We start from the raw sequence: 16,126 nt of genomic DNA, 5'->3' as shown, positions 1-16,126 counted from the left end.
AGCATTTCAATAGCAGCTAGATTAGATGGAAAAATAGCAGCAGCAACATTACCACTTTAGCAAGCAATGGCTAATTGCTATGGAATATAAAAGACCTAACACCTAGACTCCTCCAATCAATAAAAGATCTGCTCAAATGCGACTAAAGGACCTCAATCTATAGATTATGATGATACCGATACCCTTCTTTTTTCAATGGAAAGGAAAAACAATAACTCACTGGCTGAAAAACGAAAGGAAGGGAAAATCTTCTTAGCACTAGCCTCCAAAATGTACTACTTTTCTCGTTACCCTAAAGCAACACATTTAAGTCTCTACGGGGCTTATTTATGAGCAGAGGCATAAACAATGCACCATGTAGTTCCCAATTTACAAGGTGATGCATCTGGCAGATGAGTCACCTTGCACAGCCCTGCACCACATTATACCTGCGTCAGGTATAATGTGCGCATGGTGGGCGTTCCAACACAAGAAAGCCTCGTAGAAGTGGCGTAGTGAAATCTATCTGATAGATTTCACTGCACCACTTCTAGGACGCCACTGTGTCACTCCTTATGCCTGCCTAATAGCAGGGTGACACAGTGCTATTATCGTAGCCCTCTGCTGGCATTGCTGGAGTTACGTCACGCTTCCAGCACAACTCCAGCAATGCATCAGTTTTTGCGCTGACAGATATGTCAGCAAAAGTGACCTATCTGTCATTCCTTGCGACATGATGCGTCATACTGTAAATATGACGCATCCATCATGTCGCAAGGAGGGTGCAGTGAAAACTGTTGCTCTGCTGTTTTCACGCAGCGATGCATCAGTTTTTATAAATAAGGCCCGGTGGATTTATAGCACTTAAATTCTTCTCAATTCCACAGTAGTAGTATGCTCCCAGTAGTTTTTGTCTCTTAAGATTGAACACCAGCCTCTTGCTTCCATGGCTCTCCCAGCTCAATTGAGTCTGAGTCCGAGTAGCACCATACCAAAATCAAGTCCTGTCGTTTTAAAGCCATCTATCCCCATCAATCTATACCTAAGATTGCGAAAATGCATTTTAAATATGTACTAATGAAAAATTCACAGGAAACCCTCATCTCAGACAAATTGTAAAGCATGAAAATCGGCATGACAGTGACAAACCTTTATTATTTACTGTCAGATTTCAATAAAGCAATGCCAATCTTATTGCTTCCTTGAACCAAATGATAAACATGCAAGGATTACTATGATGGTCAGTATTTGACTCCGGGAAAGAGGAGAGGCATAACAGAGAGAAATATAACTGGATAACTTCACTCTGCCTATTATTATTGCTGGGCTTAACATGCTCTGCAGAAGAGTTGATGTCTAAAATGAGAAAAAGCTATTTAATTTCTCCAAGTTCTAAGCTTTAATTTACTAACCCTAATATAACATATGATTTATCTTGTGACAATCTCTGATTTCTTGCTTTCTGTAAGATGTTGAAGCGTTGTACATTGACATCATTTTCAACCCTTGGCCTAAGAGGGTGCAAAACGTTTGCCTCCTCTAAGGCCAGGGGTCGCCAAGGAAGTGCCAGGAGTAGCAGGGAACAAGCTACAGGTCGCAGCTGCGACCCCTGACTACCTCCAAGGTAACTTCCTTGAACTTAAAAATAAGTGGAATCTCTAGTGTAGACGCAAGAGAATACTTCAACAGAATATTAGTTTCTATGGTGAGAACTAACTTAACTCCTTCCTTGCTCGCGTCAGCCAACGGCCGTCGCAAGCACTACCTTGGTAGTGCTGCGCATGTCCGTTGGCCGACATGGCCCCGCCCACTCTTTCAAACCGCCACACCGCGGCGGAATTCGCGCTGCGGTTAAGCGGTTAATTGATCTGTAAGTTAGAACCCTGCTCTGAATGATTCGGTTCATCCCCTCTAAGATAAGGAATGTATTAGCATTGAAACATGTTATGCAAACAAGCACTCACGTTTGCACCATTGTCAATACCTTAATACCATGTTCTATTTATTGAAATATAAACAAGCCTTTCCAAACGAGGATCTTTTTTTCTCCACTCATTGAGAAAACAGTGTAAGTGAGAGTTCACATCCTTTGGAAAGGATGATTTTCAAAAAACGATGTCCAAATTTCAAAGTATAAATCCTTGAATACAATGCCATGCAAGTAAATTGCTCTGAATACAAAAGTCTTTTGTGTGTCCAGGCATTGTAATTCATCTCTTGCAACAGCAATCCCACTGCAGCAACTACGTATATCAATTGCATAGCAAAGAAAACTTTGAAATGTGTGGAACTTATACTTGAGGAATCCTGGTGGCTACCACATCTGCAAGTTAATAAGAGCCCGCTGGTACCCTGGGACATGCAGTCTACTCTTACTCTACCTATGTTTGTTGTGTAGTGCATGTCAGGGACACAAAGCCTCACACCAAGCGGCTCCCACACTTTGCAAGAACCATTGAATGCTTCTGTCTCAGAAGAACCACTCCCCCAAAATCGAGGGAGCACATGTCAAAATCTGTCCTGTAATCACAGGTGAGACATCTACATTGAAACTCAGAGGGCCTCATTTATGAAAAGTAATGCATCGCTGGGGAAAAACAGTGAAGCAACACTTTTCATAGCACCATCGTTGTGACACCATGGATGCACCGTATTTTCACTACGGCGCTCCATGTCACAAAGATTGCACAGATATGTTAGGAATCCTGACGTATCTGGTGACGCAGTAATGTTGCATTGCTGGAGTGTGTCGGTAAACTGACGCAACTCCAGCAATGTGCCATTACACATGGGGCAAATCCCATGTAAAAGGACCTGCGACACTCCTTACGCCTGCTTGAAGTAGGCGTAAGGATTGTTACGGAGTCAAGTCGGAGGAGTGACGTAGTGAAATCTCATAGATTGCACTGGCACCACTTCTACGAGGCCTTTTTACGGGTGAATGCACCCTCAGCATACATTATACTGGACGTAGGTATAATGTACCACAGGGCTTTGCAAAGTGACCCATCTGCCTAGATGCATAATTTTGTAAATAGGGCGCTGTGTGGTGCATTGTTTACGCAAAGATTTGACACAAAGGGGGCGCAAGCCCTCATAAATAAAACCCATAATATCTAGAACTACTGCGATCCAAGGAGCAGGTCATGAACTTGATGTTATAATAAACTGCTCATTTCATAGGAAACATACAATCAACATTTACTCTACAGGGTACTATGATGATCCAAGCCAATTACAGCAATCTCAGTTCATTCAAAGAGATCATTCACATTCTACTCCAGGCTAATGACACTATCTTGGTTGCAATCAGCCCAGATGTGGGTCCCCTTACTTCTATGCCACTGGAGTCAAGCTAGCCTGGGTGATGAGGGGTGATATCCCAAAACCAGTCTTAGGATGCCTGTTTCTAGTCTGGCACCATCCCAATGTTTATGTCATCCACAAACGCGCAGTTCCTACTGATTAGTGGAAACTACAAAACATTTTACCTCTGAGCTTAGTCTCTGAAATGGAAGTAAAAAATCCTCAGTAGAGCAAGGCAGCAGACTGTGGCTAAAAAGAGCATCACAATGTCGGCTAGCCAATTGACAAGGTTCCAACGGAGCCGTTGGCTTTTGGTGCGAGCGTCCATAGTCAAATATTTTGCCCAGAGACAGTCCCTCACTGACCTGACACCCAATGAAGATTTGTACATTCAGACATAGTCACTTTTCTGGAGCTTCGCTATCCTCTAGCTGGGTAAGGCTGCAGCTGTAGCCGAAGAGAGATCCATGAGGCCTGATGCCTTCTCTATGATGCACCACTGAATCAGATTTTCTGCTGCAAAAAATCTCCAATCAGAAGCAACCTGAATCCTTATACTAGTGGCAACACACTGTCATCCGATGACCTTGGCATGTTTGTCCCAGTCCTTCGAAAGTCTTTGGAGTCCAAACACTTCTAAGTCCAAGGATTCAGGAACTGTTAGGAGGAGTACACTTTGACACAGTCCAGGGTTCCAGGACTTCAGGTAGTTGAGCGTCAAGGCTCACTCCAGCAGAATCCACCAGCAGTGTCCAGGTCAGGTCCAGCTGGAACTGGTCAGCTGGAAATTTGCAGGAAGTACCTCCTGTAGCTTCTTGTGTCCCTGTAGCTTGAACAGGAGGTCAGCACAAAGACCCTCGAAAAAACCCACTTCTTTGTCCTGGGTACAAGAGGGAGACAGAGTCCAGGGCTCTTCTCAGGTCTCAGATAGCAGGTTCAGTCCTGTTCTGATCTTCCACCATCCAGTAGTGTTCTGAGGATGGTACTGGGAATGCCAGATGTATGCCTGGCATCCAGCTCTAGTTGGGGAAGTCACCTTGCCCCCTCCCTAGTCAATGACGTAAATGTTGCCTGGGGTAGCCCTACTCACTTTTGAAGACTTTCCTGTGTGCTGTACTGTAAACAATGCCTCAAAGGCCCTCCCTTCCTAAAACCAAGATGGCAGAATCTTTCTTCCCAGAGCTCCTGTGTCCACCCTGTAGGCATGCCCATAGAAATTAGCAAACCCTCCTTTGTGGCACTCTAAACAAGTTCTGGGGCAGCTCCTCTCTCACTGACTGTCTGCCTGACTGGTGGGCAAAGGAAGGGCTTTCCCAGATGTCACCAAAATCTGCCTGTGATAAGTTAGGTCTCTTTGAAGGTAATTAAGTTCCTGGGCACAATCCACTGTCACTCCTGTCAAGGCAATAACACCTCCCCACACCCAAGGCCTTTTTCCTGCTCTGGAAGCAGTTGTCACAAGGGGGTAATTCAATTGCCAGTTGACAGCTGGAGCTCAAGCAAATGGTCATTCCCAGTCTATACAGGCAGGTTCATGGTAACTTCTTAAAAGTAAATTTTCCTTCCTTCATTTCAAATTAGATTTTTTTTGCCATTAAATTCGATTTTCAATAACTATTATAAAGAGATTTTGAAATATATTTCTAGCTGCTTCCTAACCAAAATTAGCACTACTAAATGTAATAATGTAACCAGTGTTTTCATAATGAACAACCAGTCTTGCTACAGTGAAAATAGCTTTTGGAACCTTTTTCCTGTAAGGAAACATTTAACTTTAAGCTTTTAAATGTCCTACGTTTAAATATCATGCATCCTGCCCTATAGCCAATAAGGCCTGCTTAGGGATGACTTATAAATATTTAAAATTAGAGTTTTTACTTGTCAAAAGCTCTTATTTTACCAGGTCAAAAATGCAGATTAAAACTGGAATAGCAGGCTACAAATGGTAGGCCTGAATTCTTGCTGTCACTGTAGGGTACTGCTTATGACATTTAACTTATAGGCCTTGGGTACAATTTGTACCATAAACTGGGGTCTTATAGGAAAGCTAAATATGCCAAATATGTTAAATATGACATTTAGGGTATGTTAATTTCTTCATGTTGAAAGTTGAAGCACAGGCACTTTACCTCGGGTTAACATAAAGTACACAGATTTCTACAGTCAGCAAAAACAGTCAAGGCAAAAATCTGAGGGTACACCCAATCAATCAATCAGTGACACTTATAAAGCGCGCTACATACCCGTGGGGTCTCAAGGCGCTGGGGGGGGGGGGGAGCCGCTACTGCTCGAACAGCCAGGTCTTCAGCTTCTTCCTGAAGGAGAGGTGGTCTTGGGTCAGGCGCAGGTCGGTCGGGAGGGAGTTCCAGGTCTTGGCGGCCAGGTGGGAGAAGGACCTTCCTCCTGTAGTCGCTCTTCGGATGCGGGGGACGGCGGCGAGGGCGTGGTTGGCTGATCGGAGGTGGCGTTTGGGAGCGTAGAAGTTGACTCGGCTGTTGAGGTAGCTCGGGCCTTGGTCGTGTAGGGCTTTGTGTGCGTGGGTGAGGAGGCGGAAGGTGATTCTTTTGTTGACGGGGAGCCAGTGAAGGTCTCGCAGATGTCCGGAGATGTGGCTGGTTCGTGGGATGTCGAGGATGAGTCTGGCTGAGGCGTTCTGGATCCGCTGGAGTCTCTTCTGGAGCTTGGCGGTGGTCCCGGCGTAGAGGGCGTTGCCGTAGTCCAGTCGGCTGGTGACGAGGGCCTGGGTGACGGTCTTCCTGGTCTCGGTGGGGATCCACCAGAAGATCTTCCGTAGCATGCGTAGGATGTTGAAGCATGCCGAGGAGACGTTGTTGACTTGCCTGGTCATGGAGAGGGAGGAGTCCAGGATGAAGCCCAGGTTGCGTGCATGGTCTGTCGGTTTGGGTGCGGTGCCCAGGGCGGGAGGCCACCAGGAGTCATCCCAGGCGGAGGGAGAGGAGCCCAGGATGAGGACCTCCGTCTTGTCCGAGTTCAGTTTCAGGCGGCTGGTCGTCATCCACTCGGCTACCTCTTTCATCCCTTCGTGCAGGTTGGCTCTGGCGGCGGCGGGGTCGTTGGTCAGGGAGAGGATCAGCTGGGTGTCGTCGGCGTAGGAGATTATGCTGAGGTTGTGTTTGCGTACGATGGCCGCGAGGGGGCTCATGTAGACGTTGAAGAGGGTGGGGCTCAGAGATGATCCTTGGGGGACGCCGCAGATGACTTCGGTGGCCTCTGACTTGTACGGTGGTAGGCGGACTCTCTGTGTTCTCCCGTCGAGGAAGGAGGTGATCCACTCCAGCGCCTTGTCCTGGATTCCGACGTTGCTGAGGCGCCGTACTAGGGTGCGGTGGCAGACCGTGTCGAATGCCGCGGAGAGGTCTAGGAGGATGAGGGCCGCTGTTTCTCCATTGTCCATCAGGGCTCGGATGTCGTCGGTGGCGGCGATGAGGGCGGTCTCGGTGCTGTGGTTGGCTCGGAAGCCGGACTGTGAGGGGTCGAGGGATCCGTTCGTCTCGAGGAAAGCGGCCATCTGCTTGTTGACGGTCTTCTCGATGACTTTGGCTGGAAACGGGAGGAGCGAGATGGGGCGGTAATTCTTGAGGTCGGTGGGGTCCGCTGTTGGTTTCTTGAGTAGGGCGCTGAGTTCGGCGTGTTTCCAGCTCTCGGGGAAGATGGTGGTGTCGAGGGATGTGTTGATGATGTCTCGCAGGTGGGGTGCGATGACCGCGTCGGCTTTGTTGAAGACGTGGTGAGGGCAGTGGTCGGTCGGTGATCCGGAGTGGATGGAGTTCATCGTGCGGATGGTGTCTTCGGTGCTGATCGGGGTCCAGGCGCGGAGGGTGGTGGTGGGGGGTGGTTGTTCGGTCATGGTGTGCGTTGGTTGGTTGTTGAAGCTGTTGTGTATGTCCGCGATCTTGTTGTGGAAGTATGAAGCCAGGGAGTTGCAGAGGTCTTGCGATGGGGTGATGTCGTTGTTTCCTGCGCTGGGGTTGGAAAGCTCTTTGACGATGTTGAAGAGTTCCTTGCAGTTGTGTGCGTTGTTGTCCAACCGGTCCTTGAATGCTGTTTTCTTGGCGGCGCGGATCAGCTGGTGGTGTTTCCGGGTGGCAAGTTTGAAGGAGGTCCTGTTGTCCGGTGTCGGTTCCCTTCTCCAGACTTTCTCGAGGGCTCGGCAGTTCTTCTTGGAGCTCTTGAGTTCGTCGGTGAACCATGGGGCTTTCTTGCTGCCGGGTCTGCTGGGCGGGGTCCTCAGTGGGGCGAGTTCGTCCGCGCAGTTGCTGATCCACTTCGTGAGGTTGTCGGCGGCCTGGCTGGGGTTCGCTGAGCTGGCAGGAGGGTGCTGGCTCAGAAAAATATGGTCATTATGTACAAGAATGTAGTTGGACTTCTATGATTTTAGAAAAACATTAACACAGCTTCAAGTATTTTTTATAAAGATCATGTACAGTTTTGGCTTCATCACAGCGCCTATTGTGCTGTGGATCAAAGAACTAAAGTAAGAGAGAGGAGCAGTAACAGAAACAGTCTCTTGTTTATGTAGTGAGAATTGCTCGACTGTGAATTTGCCTTGAACAAATAAAAGAAAATAGGTATTTGGCAAAACAGAAACAGGTGGTTTAATTAAAAAAAGAGGCCGGGAGAACAGGCGACAGAGTCGGGGTTTGAAGACTGTCTCAAAGTACATTAGTTTTGGCTGTCGTTTTATACATTTCCCAAGGTGTCACAAAGCAACTTGTACATTCTTTTAGAAAAGGAATCTGGGCCTGGTCACGGAGCCATATATCAGGTCATTTCATAAGAAGTGCAGGTGGGTCTTGACCTTGTGTGGACGTGATGTGGGGCCAGTGGGTATATTCCCAAATGTCCAACATGGGGAGCACGTGATCTATGAGTGTAGTGTGCATGCAGGGTTCTGATTGGCTAAGTGTTCCTAACTTAGTGTGTCATCTGACTTTATGGTGTTTTGGGAACGTGCACTCCTTCGGCCAAACGTGTTTTATTGGGACCAATCTCCTAAGAGCATTGTGGTGTTGCTGACTATCTGTGGGATCGTTCTGGAGTGTCCTGTTTGTGCATTTGTCTAAGGGTTACGTCTCTCCCCACCTTGATCTGTCAATCAGTTGTTTCAGGCCTAGGGCGCAGGGCCTGCCTGACCACGTATTTTTGACTCAGAGTTGATGGGGAGGTCACATCATGTGGATTAGCAATAGCGATGCGAGTTCATTTTAATTCGTACATATATACATTGGCATCGTATATTTCAATATTACCATGAGTCTCATTGATTATTGGTAGTTCCCTTAAATAAGGTATTCAATAAAACAACTTAATTCACAAATCAATTAGGACAATAAAATTAAGAAAATTGTTTACAATTTATTAATTACACAAAATATTTAAAAAAAACAAGTGGACAATAGCACCACTGTACACAAATAAAACCAGTTAAGTAAAAAGAAAAAATTAAAAAAATTAACATACATAGAATTTAAAATTGACCAGCAATATTGATACAAGGAAGGGGAGACAATCAACAGTAGGACATCCAATTGTACAATACTAGGTGTATATTCGAACTCAATGTGACACCCATGTGCTGTGCACAGTTTTATATTGTATCAACACAGGTATCCGAGTCTAAGAATTATACTTGGAAATGCGTCGACGCGTTTCGGTGGTTGGTTTGGTTTTGAGTCACCTTTGTCAAGACACTATGTTTTGTCTGTCGTATATCTTGGGTCAAAAAGATCACCCTTTGAAATCCTCTTTGGATATAATCCAAGTGATTTTGTTGTGGTAATGTATACTTTAGGATAGGTTGATTGACATCGTTCTTCCTTCACATATTTGTATAACCGGCTTCAGTTTATCGGTTTAAGGATCCTGCAGATAAACGTGATGAGCTTGGGAAATAGTGCTTGTGCTCTGGTTTCAGTCGTAAACGGACTGAAACCAGAGAAGTAGGCAGTTCTTCTCGGCTGAATAGTGAAACAATTGTTTCCACCAGGAGGACATGACGAAAGCGCCCCTGGTTTCCTTATTTTAAAAAAAAGACGCTATTTGACGAGCACTATTTCCCAAGCGCACTTACACCAGCCTTCATTTCTCCTCATTTGACACCAGATGCTTAATCTAATTTTGTGGTGCAGGTACTAATGATGCCAAATCATACACTTTGGATGGATATTTATTGGCAGATCTACCAGACAATCATGTTTGCGAAGAAATAACTTTGTTGTACTGATGATTGTCTCCTAATTAATATATGTAATTTGAAATGTTGAATATTGATCAATAGTTTGTGAAATACCATTTAGATATTTGTGTTCTAACATAAATGTGTTGTTTGTATGTTTATAAGTGATGTTATTCAGTTATTATACACGTTTTTCACTGTGTCACTTGCACTGTCACTTTTGCTATTTATTTATTTATTTTTTATTTTATGGAATTTGTAAAGCGCGCAGCTACCCCCGAAGGGGTGTCCCGGCGCTAAAATCCAGGGGTTACTGAGTGGAAAAGGGAAGAGAAAAAAAAATGTGATGCAAGGGAATCTAAAGTCCGGAGAAGAGCCAGGTTTTGAGTTTGGCTCGGAAGATGGTTTCAGAGGGGCAGAACCTCAGCTCAAGTGGAAGGGAGTTCCAAAGTCTGGCAGCAATGACACCGAAACCTCTGCCTCCGGTTCTGGAAAGTCTGAAACGGGGCGAGATCAGGAGGCGGAGGTCATTGGACCTCAAGGATCTGGTGGAGCAGGATATCGAAACCCGATTTTTCAGGTAAGTAGGGCCGAAGTTGTTGACGGCTCGATAGGTAAGGGTGAGAACCTTAAACTGGATGCGGCTAGCCACAGGGAGCCAGTGGAGTTGCCTTCGATATGCAGAGACAGATTGACGGTAAGGGATGTTACCGATCAGTCTGGCTGCAGCATTCTGGACAATCTGCAGTCGACCAATCAGGTACTGCGGAGCCCCTGCATAGAGGCTATTAGCATAGTCCAGGTGGGACGTAATGAGGGCCTGGGTGACTGTGCGGCGGGAATCCGTGGGAAGGTACGGGAGGATCTTTTTTATCATCCGTAGTTTCATGAAGCAGGCGGAGGTGACCTTATTGATCTGGGTTTTACATGACAAGGAGTCATCAAATTGGAAGCCCAGATTCCGCGCCGAGCGAACCGGGGTTGGGGCAGGGTCGAGAGCTGTCGGCCACCACCAAGAAGAGGGAGTAGAGGTTTTCTGATTGAAAAACAGGACCTCCGTTTTATCTGCATTCAATCTCAAGTGGTTCGTAGTCATCCAGCCGCTGATGTTATTCAGGCATTGGCGAAAGTTGAGGAATGCGGAGTCCGAGTGGTCCCGGAAAGAAAACACCAACTGTGTGTCGTCGGCGTAGGATACCACCCTGACTCCGTAGGACTCAACGACGTCAGCCAGGGGGGCCAGATAGACGTTGAAGAATAGGGGGCTAAGGGCGGAGCCCTGTGGCACCCCACATGACAGAGGTTTTTCCTCTGACTTGAAGGGGCGTAGCAGTACTCTTTGGCTTCTGGATGAGAGAAAGGACTCGATCCAGCCGAGGGCAGAGCCACCGATGCCTATCTGCCTGAGGCGGTCCAGGAGGATGGGGTGAGAGACCGTATCGAAAGCTGCGGACAGGTCGAGGAGAACCAGCATGGCCTCCTCGCCCCTGTCCACACACTCCCGAATGGTCTCAGATACCTCCAGCAGGGCCGTTTCGGTACTGAATCCTGCCCTGAAACCGGATTGGGATCCATGAAGCAGAGAGTGGTTTTCTAAATAGTCCGTAAGTTGGAGCTGTACTGCTTTTTCCAGGACTTTGGCAGGTTTAGGAAGGAGGGAGATGGGACGGTAGTTAGAGAAGACATTGGGGTCTGCGTCTGCCTTTTTCAAAATAGGGATCACCAGTGCCTCCTTCCAGGTGGTGGGGAAGAAGCCATGGTGAAGGGAGGCATTCCAGACGGTAAGGAAAGGGCAGGCCAGTGAAGGTGCCAGTTCTCCCATGATTTTGGCGGGAACAGGATCAGAGGGGGCGCCAGATTTGCAGGCGATGAGCAGTCTAATAGCCTCGTCCATGTTTAGTTTGTTGAATGCAAGGAAAGATGGAGACTCAGGGGGGCTAGAAGTAGGAGATGGAGTGACTGACTCAGTGGGGAAGGAGACACACAGTTTGTTTATTTTTTCTAGAAAAAAATCTGAGAGTCCCTCACAAAGGGCCTGACTGGCGGTGTTCTGGGGGGCTCTAGCCGGAGGGTTAATAAAGTCTTTGACGACGCTAAAGAGCGTTTTTGAAGAGTTTTTGGCTTTATTAATTTGAGCGGCGAAGTGGTCTTTCATCGCGCCTTTTTTAAGTTTAAGAAATTGTTTAAGTGCCGTTCTGTAAAGATGTTTGGCTTCAGAGTCGTAGTTGAGCCTCCACTTGCGCTCAAGAGCCTTACATTTGCTTTTCTCCTCCCGAAGGGAGGTGGAGAACCAGGGAGCAGAGGGCCGCGACCTGGTGGAGGAGATGGTTATCTGGGGGGAAATAGAATCAATAGCCTTAAGGAGAGTAGAATTTAACCTGGAGACATTATCATCAATGTCCGGGGAGAGGTGCTCCGAATGGTAGTGGAATATGGGATCCAGGGTAGCGCAGGTGACCTTATGCCACTTTCTTCCCAATTCCTTTCTATGGGCCAGTTGGGCAGGTTTGCGTCCTAAAGTAAGAAAAAAAGGGACGAGGAAGTGATCGGTCCAGGTTAGAGGGAGAGGCTGAAGGGCAGTGATGAGCGAGAAATTTGCAAAGATAAGGTCCAGGGTGTGGCCTGCCACATGGGTGGGACCTGTAACCAGTTGTTTAAGATTGAGGCTTTCCATGGTGTCAACCAGGTTAGTAGCCTTAGCGCATAGCGGGTTGTCGATGTGGAGGTTAAAATCGCCCAGGACAATGAAATTTTGATGTTTAATAGAAAGATCAGCCAATAAATGGACAAGGGCATTGAGGGAGGGCGTGGAGACAGGAGGGGGACAGTAGACTAGTGTGCCAGCTAAGATTGCTGATGCATTGTCGGAGATGGAGAAGTACATAGCTTCGATTGTGCCTATTTCACTGAGTCTAGTGAAAGTCAACTGGAAGGAGGATTTAAGTATGACGGCAAGACCACCACCAGACTTACCTCCGGTCCGATTCAGGCATTTGATGTCATAACCTGGGGGGATGGCCAGATAGATATCTGGTGAGGAAGAGTCAGTGATCCAGGACTCGGTTAGGAAAAGAATGTCCCATTCCTCAGACGAAATGGACATCCAGATGTCGTTGGCGTGACGGGGTAAAGATCGACAATTAATCAGACCTGCACGTAAGGTGTACTGATTAGAGGAAGAGGGATGCGGTGGTGAGCAAGGGGAGAGACGGGGTTGACAGGGCGGGAGTGTAAAGCTGCATTGTGGGCAGAGATAATGAGCGGCTTCCAGATGACTCGGGATGCAGCGGGGGCAGGTCGGGCATGGATGCGAATTGAGTAGGTGTAGTTGGGCAGAAGTCCAGCAGATGCGGGTGGGGCTGGTTGAAGAGGCAGGGGGACTGGCCCTGGGCCCGATCCAGGCCCGGACGGGCCCAGACGGGCTTGCCTTTGGCGCGCCTTCGGCGCGCTGACGGCGCGCCCGCTGCGCCCGTCCGCTGCGCTTCCTGGCGAGGCACATCCTTTATGTCCGTGTGAGAGGGAACATGGGGGTGTGGCCAGCTGAGGTGGGCGTGTCCGCCGTGGCGCCTCGCCCTCAGTGATGGCGATAGATGGCGTTCGTTGCAGCGCTAGGAGCGCTGTTTAAAGTGCACAGGTGAGTGAAGTTTAAGGCAAAGTATCACACAACAAAGATTTTAAAATGCTAAGATTCACTCCCGGCTTCCGCCTCAGGAGACTCCCGAATTAAAGTGACGCGCTTTCCAGCCGCGCGCACTTTATAGTGTGTCAGGGGAGGGGGCGTGGCCAGCTGAGGTGGGCGTGTCCGCCGTGGCGCCTCGCCCTCAGTGATGGCGATAGATGGCGTTCGTTGCAGCGCTAGGAGCGCTGTTTAAAGTGCACAGGTGAGTGAAGTTTAAGGCAAAGTATCACACAACAAAGATTTTAAAATGCTAAGATTCACTCCCGGCTTCCGCCTCAGGAGACTCCCGAATTAAAGTGACGCGCTTTCCAGCCGCGCGCACTTTATAGTGTGTCAGGGGAGGGGGCGTGGCCAGCTGAGGTGGGCGTGTCCGCCGTGGCGCCTCGCCCTCAGTGATGGCGATAGATGGCGTTCGTTGCAGCGCTAGGAGCGCTGTTTAAAGTGCACAGGTGAGTGAAGTTTAAGGCAAAGTATCACACAACAAAGATTTTAAAATGCTAAGATTCACTCCCGGCTTCCGCCTCAGGAGACTCCCGAATTAAAGTGACGCGCTTTCCAGCCGCGCGCACTTTATAGTGTGTCAGGGGAGGGGCGTGGCCAGCTGAGGTGGGCGTGTCCGCCGTGGCGCCTCGCCCTCAGTGATGGCGATAGATGGCGTTCGTTGCAGCGCTAGGAGCGCTGTTTAAAGTGCACAGGTGAGTGAAGTTTAAGGCAAAGTATCACACAACAAAGATTTTAAAATGCTAAGATTCACTCCCGGCTTCCGCCTCAGGAGACTCCCGAATTAAAGTGACACGCTTTCCAGCCGCGCGCACTTTATAGTGTGTCAGGGGAGGGGGCGTGGCCAGCTGAGGTGGGCGTGTCCGCCGTGGCGCCTCGCCCTCAGTGATGGCGATAGATGGCGTTCGTTGCAGCGCTAGGAGCGCTGTTTAAAGTGCACAGGTGAGTGAAGTTTAAGGCAAAGTATCACACAACAAAGATTTTAAAATGCTAAGATTCACTCCCGGCTTCCGCCTCAGGAGACTCCCGAATTAAAGTGACGCGCTTTCCAGCCGCGCGCACTTTATAGTGTGTCAGGGGAGGGGGCGTGGCCAGCTGAGGTGGGCGTGTCCGCCGTGGCGCCTCGCCCTCAGTGATGGCGATAGATGGCGTTCGTTGCAGCGCTAGGAGCGCTGTTTAAAGTGCACAGGTGAGTGAAGTTTAAGGCAAAGTATCACACAACAAAGATTTTAAAATGCTAAGATTCACTCCCGGCTTCCGCCTCAGGAGACTCCCGAATTAAAGTGACGCGCTTTCCAGCCGCGCGCACTTTATAGTGTGTCAGGGGAGGGGGCGTGGCCAGCTGAGGTGGGCGTGTCCGCCGTGGCGCCTCGCCCTCAGTGATGGCGATAGATGGCGTTCGTTGCAGCGCTAGGAGCGCTGTTTAAAGTGCACAGGTGAGTGAAGTTTAAGGCAAAGTATCACACAACAAAGATTTTAAAATGCTAAGATTCACTCCCGGCTTCCGCCTCAGGAGACTCCCGAATTAAAGTGACGCGCTTTCCAGCCGCGCGCACTTTATAGTGTGTCAGGGGAGGGGGCGTGGCCAGCTGAGGTGGGCGTGTCCGCCGTGGCGCCTCGCCCTCAGTGATGGCGATAGATGGCGTTCGTTGCAGCGCTAGGAGCGCTGTTTAAAGTGCACAGGTGAGTGAAGTTTAAGGCAAAGTATCACACAACAAAGATTTTAAAATGCTAAGATTCACTCCCGGCTTCCGCCTCAGGAGACTCCCGAACTATCCACATAGATTAGCCTTTACTCACACCTACACTCACAATATTTTGTCAAATGTGTATTCAATTGTGAATAGACACACCTGTTATGACTGTATAGCTGACGTTTCAATTACATGAAGGATGGTTCGGTGCCATGAATCGACCTGTGGGTGAAGCAGATAGCCTTGAAAGAGAATGCCTGGTCCTGTCTTAGAGAACTTCTATAGCTGGAGTGAAATTGTAGAGGGGTGTAGCAGTTTCCCGGCAGCTGCATTTTAGATCTAGCTTTAGCCAAGACCATTTGATTTTGCTAAAATTATATACATACTATATTCATGCATAAGGGCTTTCAGTCAATCTCCTCTTATATTGACCTATTGTTGTGTCATCTGTATTTTTCCTCCGCCCTCTAAAGCATACAACATGGGGTAATGGGTCAGTGGGTCACCCAAAGGCTAGTTCACTGTGAGTGACAGCGTTTTTCCCTTTCACAAGAAACACACCTACACACAAAATAGTTACATTCAGTGCCTCAGACAACTATGCCAATATGTGTTTTTAAGGTCAAAAAAGATTTTGCTTTTAAGCAAATTTTGTTTATATTGGCACGGCCCGACAGCTCCCCCAACAATAACGTTTTACAAAAAACCTAACAAAACAAGCATTAATAGAGTCAAAAATGCTGCCAGCCAATGCCATGCATATTAGCTTTATCAATGCTTGTCTGCTCTCTGTAATCTTCTTGCTAGGAGGAGTGGGGTTTTAAGGTACGGGCACTTGGCATAGTCAGGAATATCAACACCAATGAGTTGGTGACCTTCAACCACTTAGGGAATCATAGCTGAAGGACTATTTGGCAGAAAATGCGAATAGTGAAGAGAGCACTTTTGGGGGCTTGAGACCATGATCATTCAACAGTTTCTTACTTGCATCAATGTTGTTGGATGTGGTTGGTATTCCTGAGGACAGGTTGTAGTAGGGTATACCTTACATTTCACAACTTCCCGGTTCTAGAATGGTCACAGACTCATCCAGTGCTATGAACATGTAGGTTGGGGAGGACCGCTTTGCACAGGAATTTCAACTGGATCCAGATGTACTTCCCGGGGTTTCATATACTTTTAGAACCTTTGGTTTAAGAAAAGCTAATTTAAAAATTGTGGGTAATTTAGGGTACTTTATGGTGACAACGTGCATAACCATTATTTAATAAG

Source organism: Lissotriton vulgaris, chromosome 6, assembly GCF_964263255.1.
Source record: "Lissotriton vulgaris chromosome 6, aLisVul1.2, whole genome shotgun sequence".
Taxonomy (NCBI): domain Eukaryota; kingdom Metazoa; phylum Chordata; class Amphibia; order Caudata; family Salamandridae; genus Lissotriton; species Lissotriton vulgaris.
The sequence above is the reverse complement of the archived record's forward strand: the minus strand, read 5'-3'. Positions refer to the sequence as shown.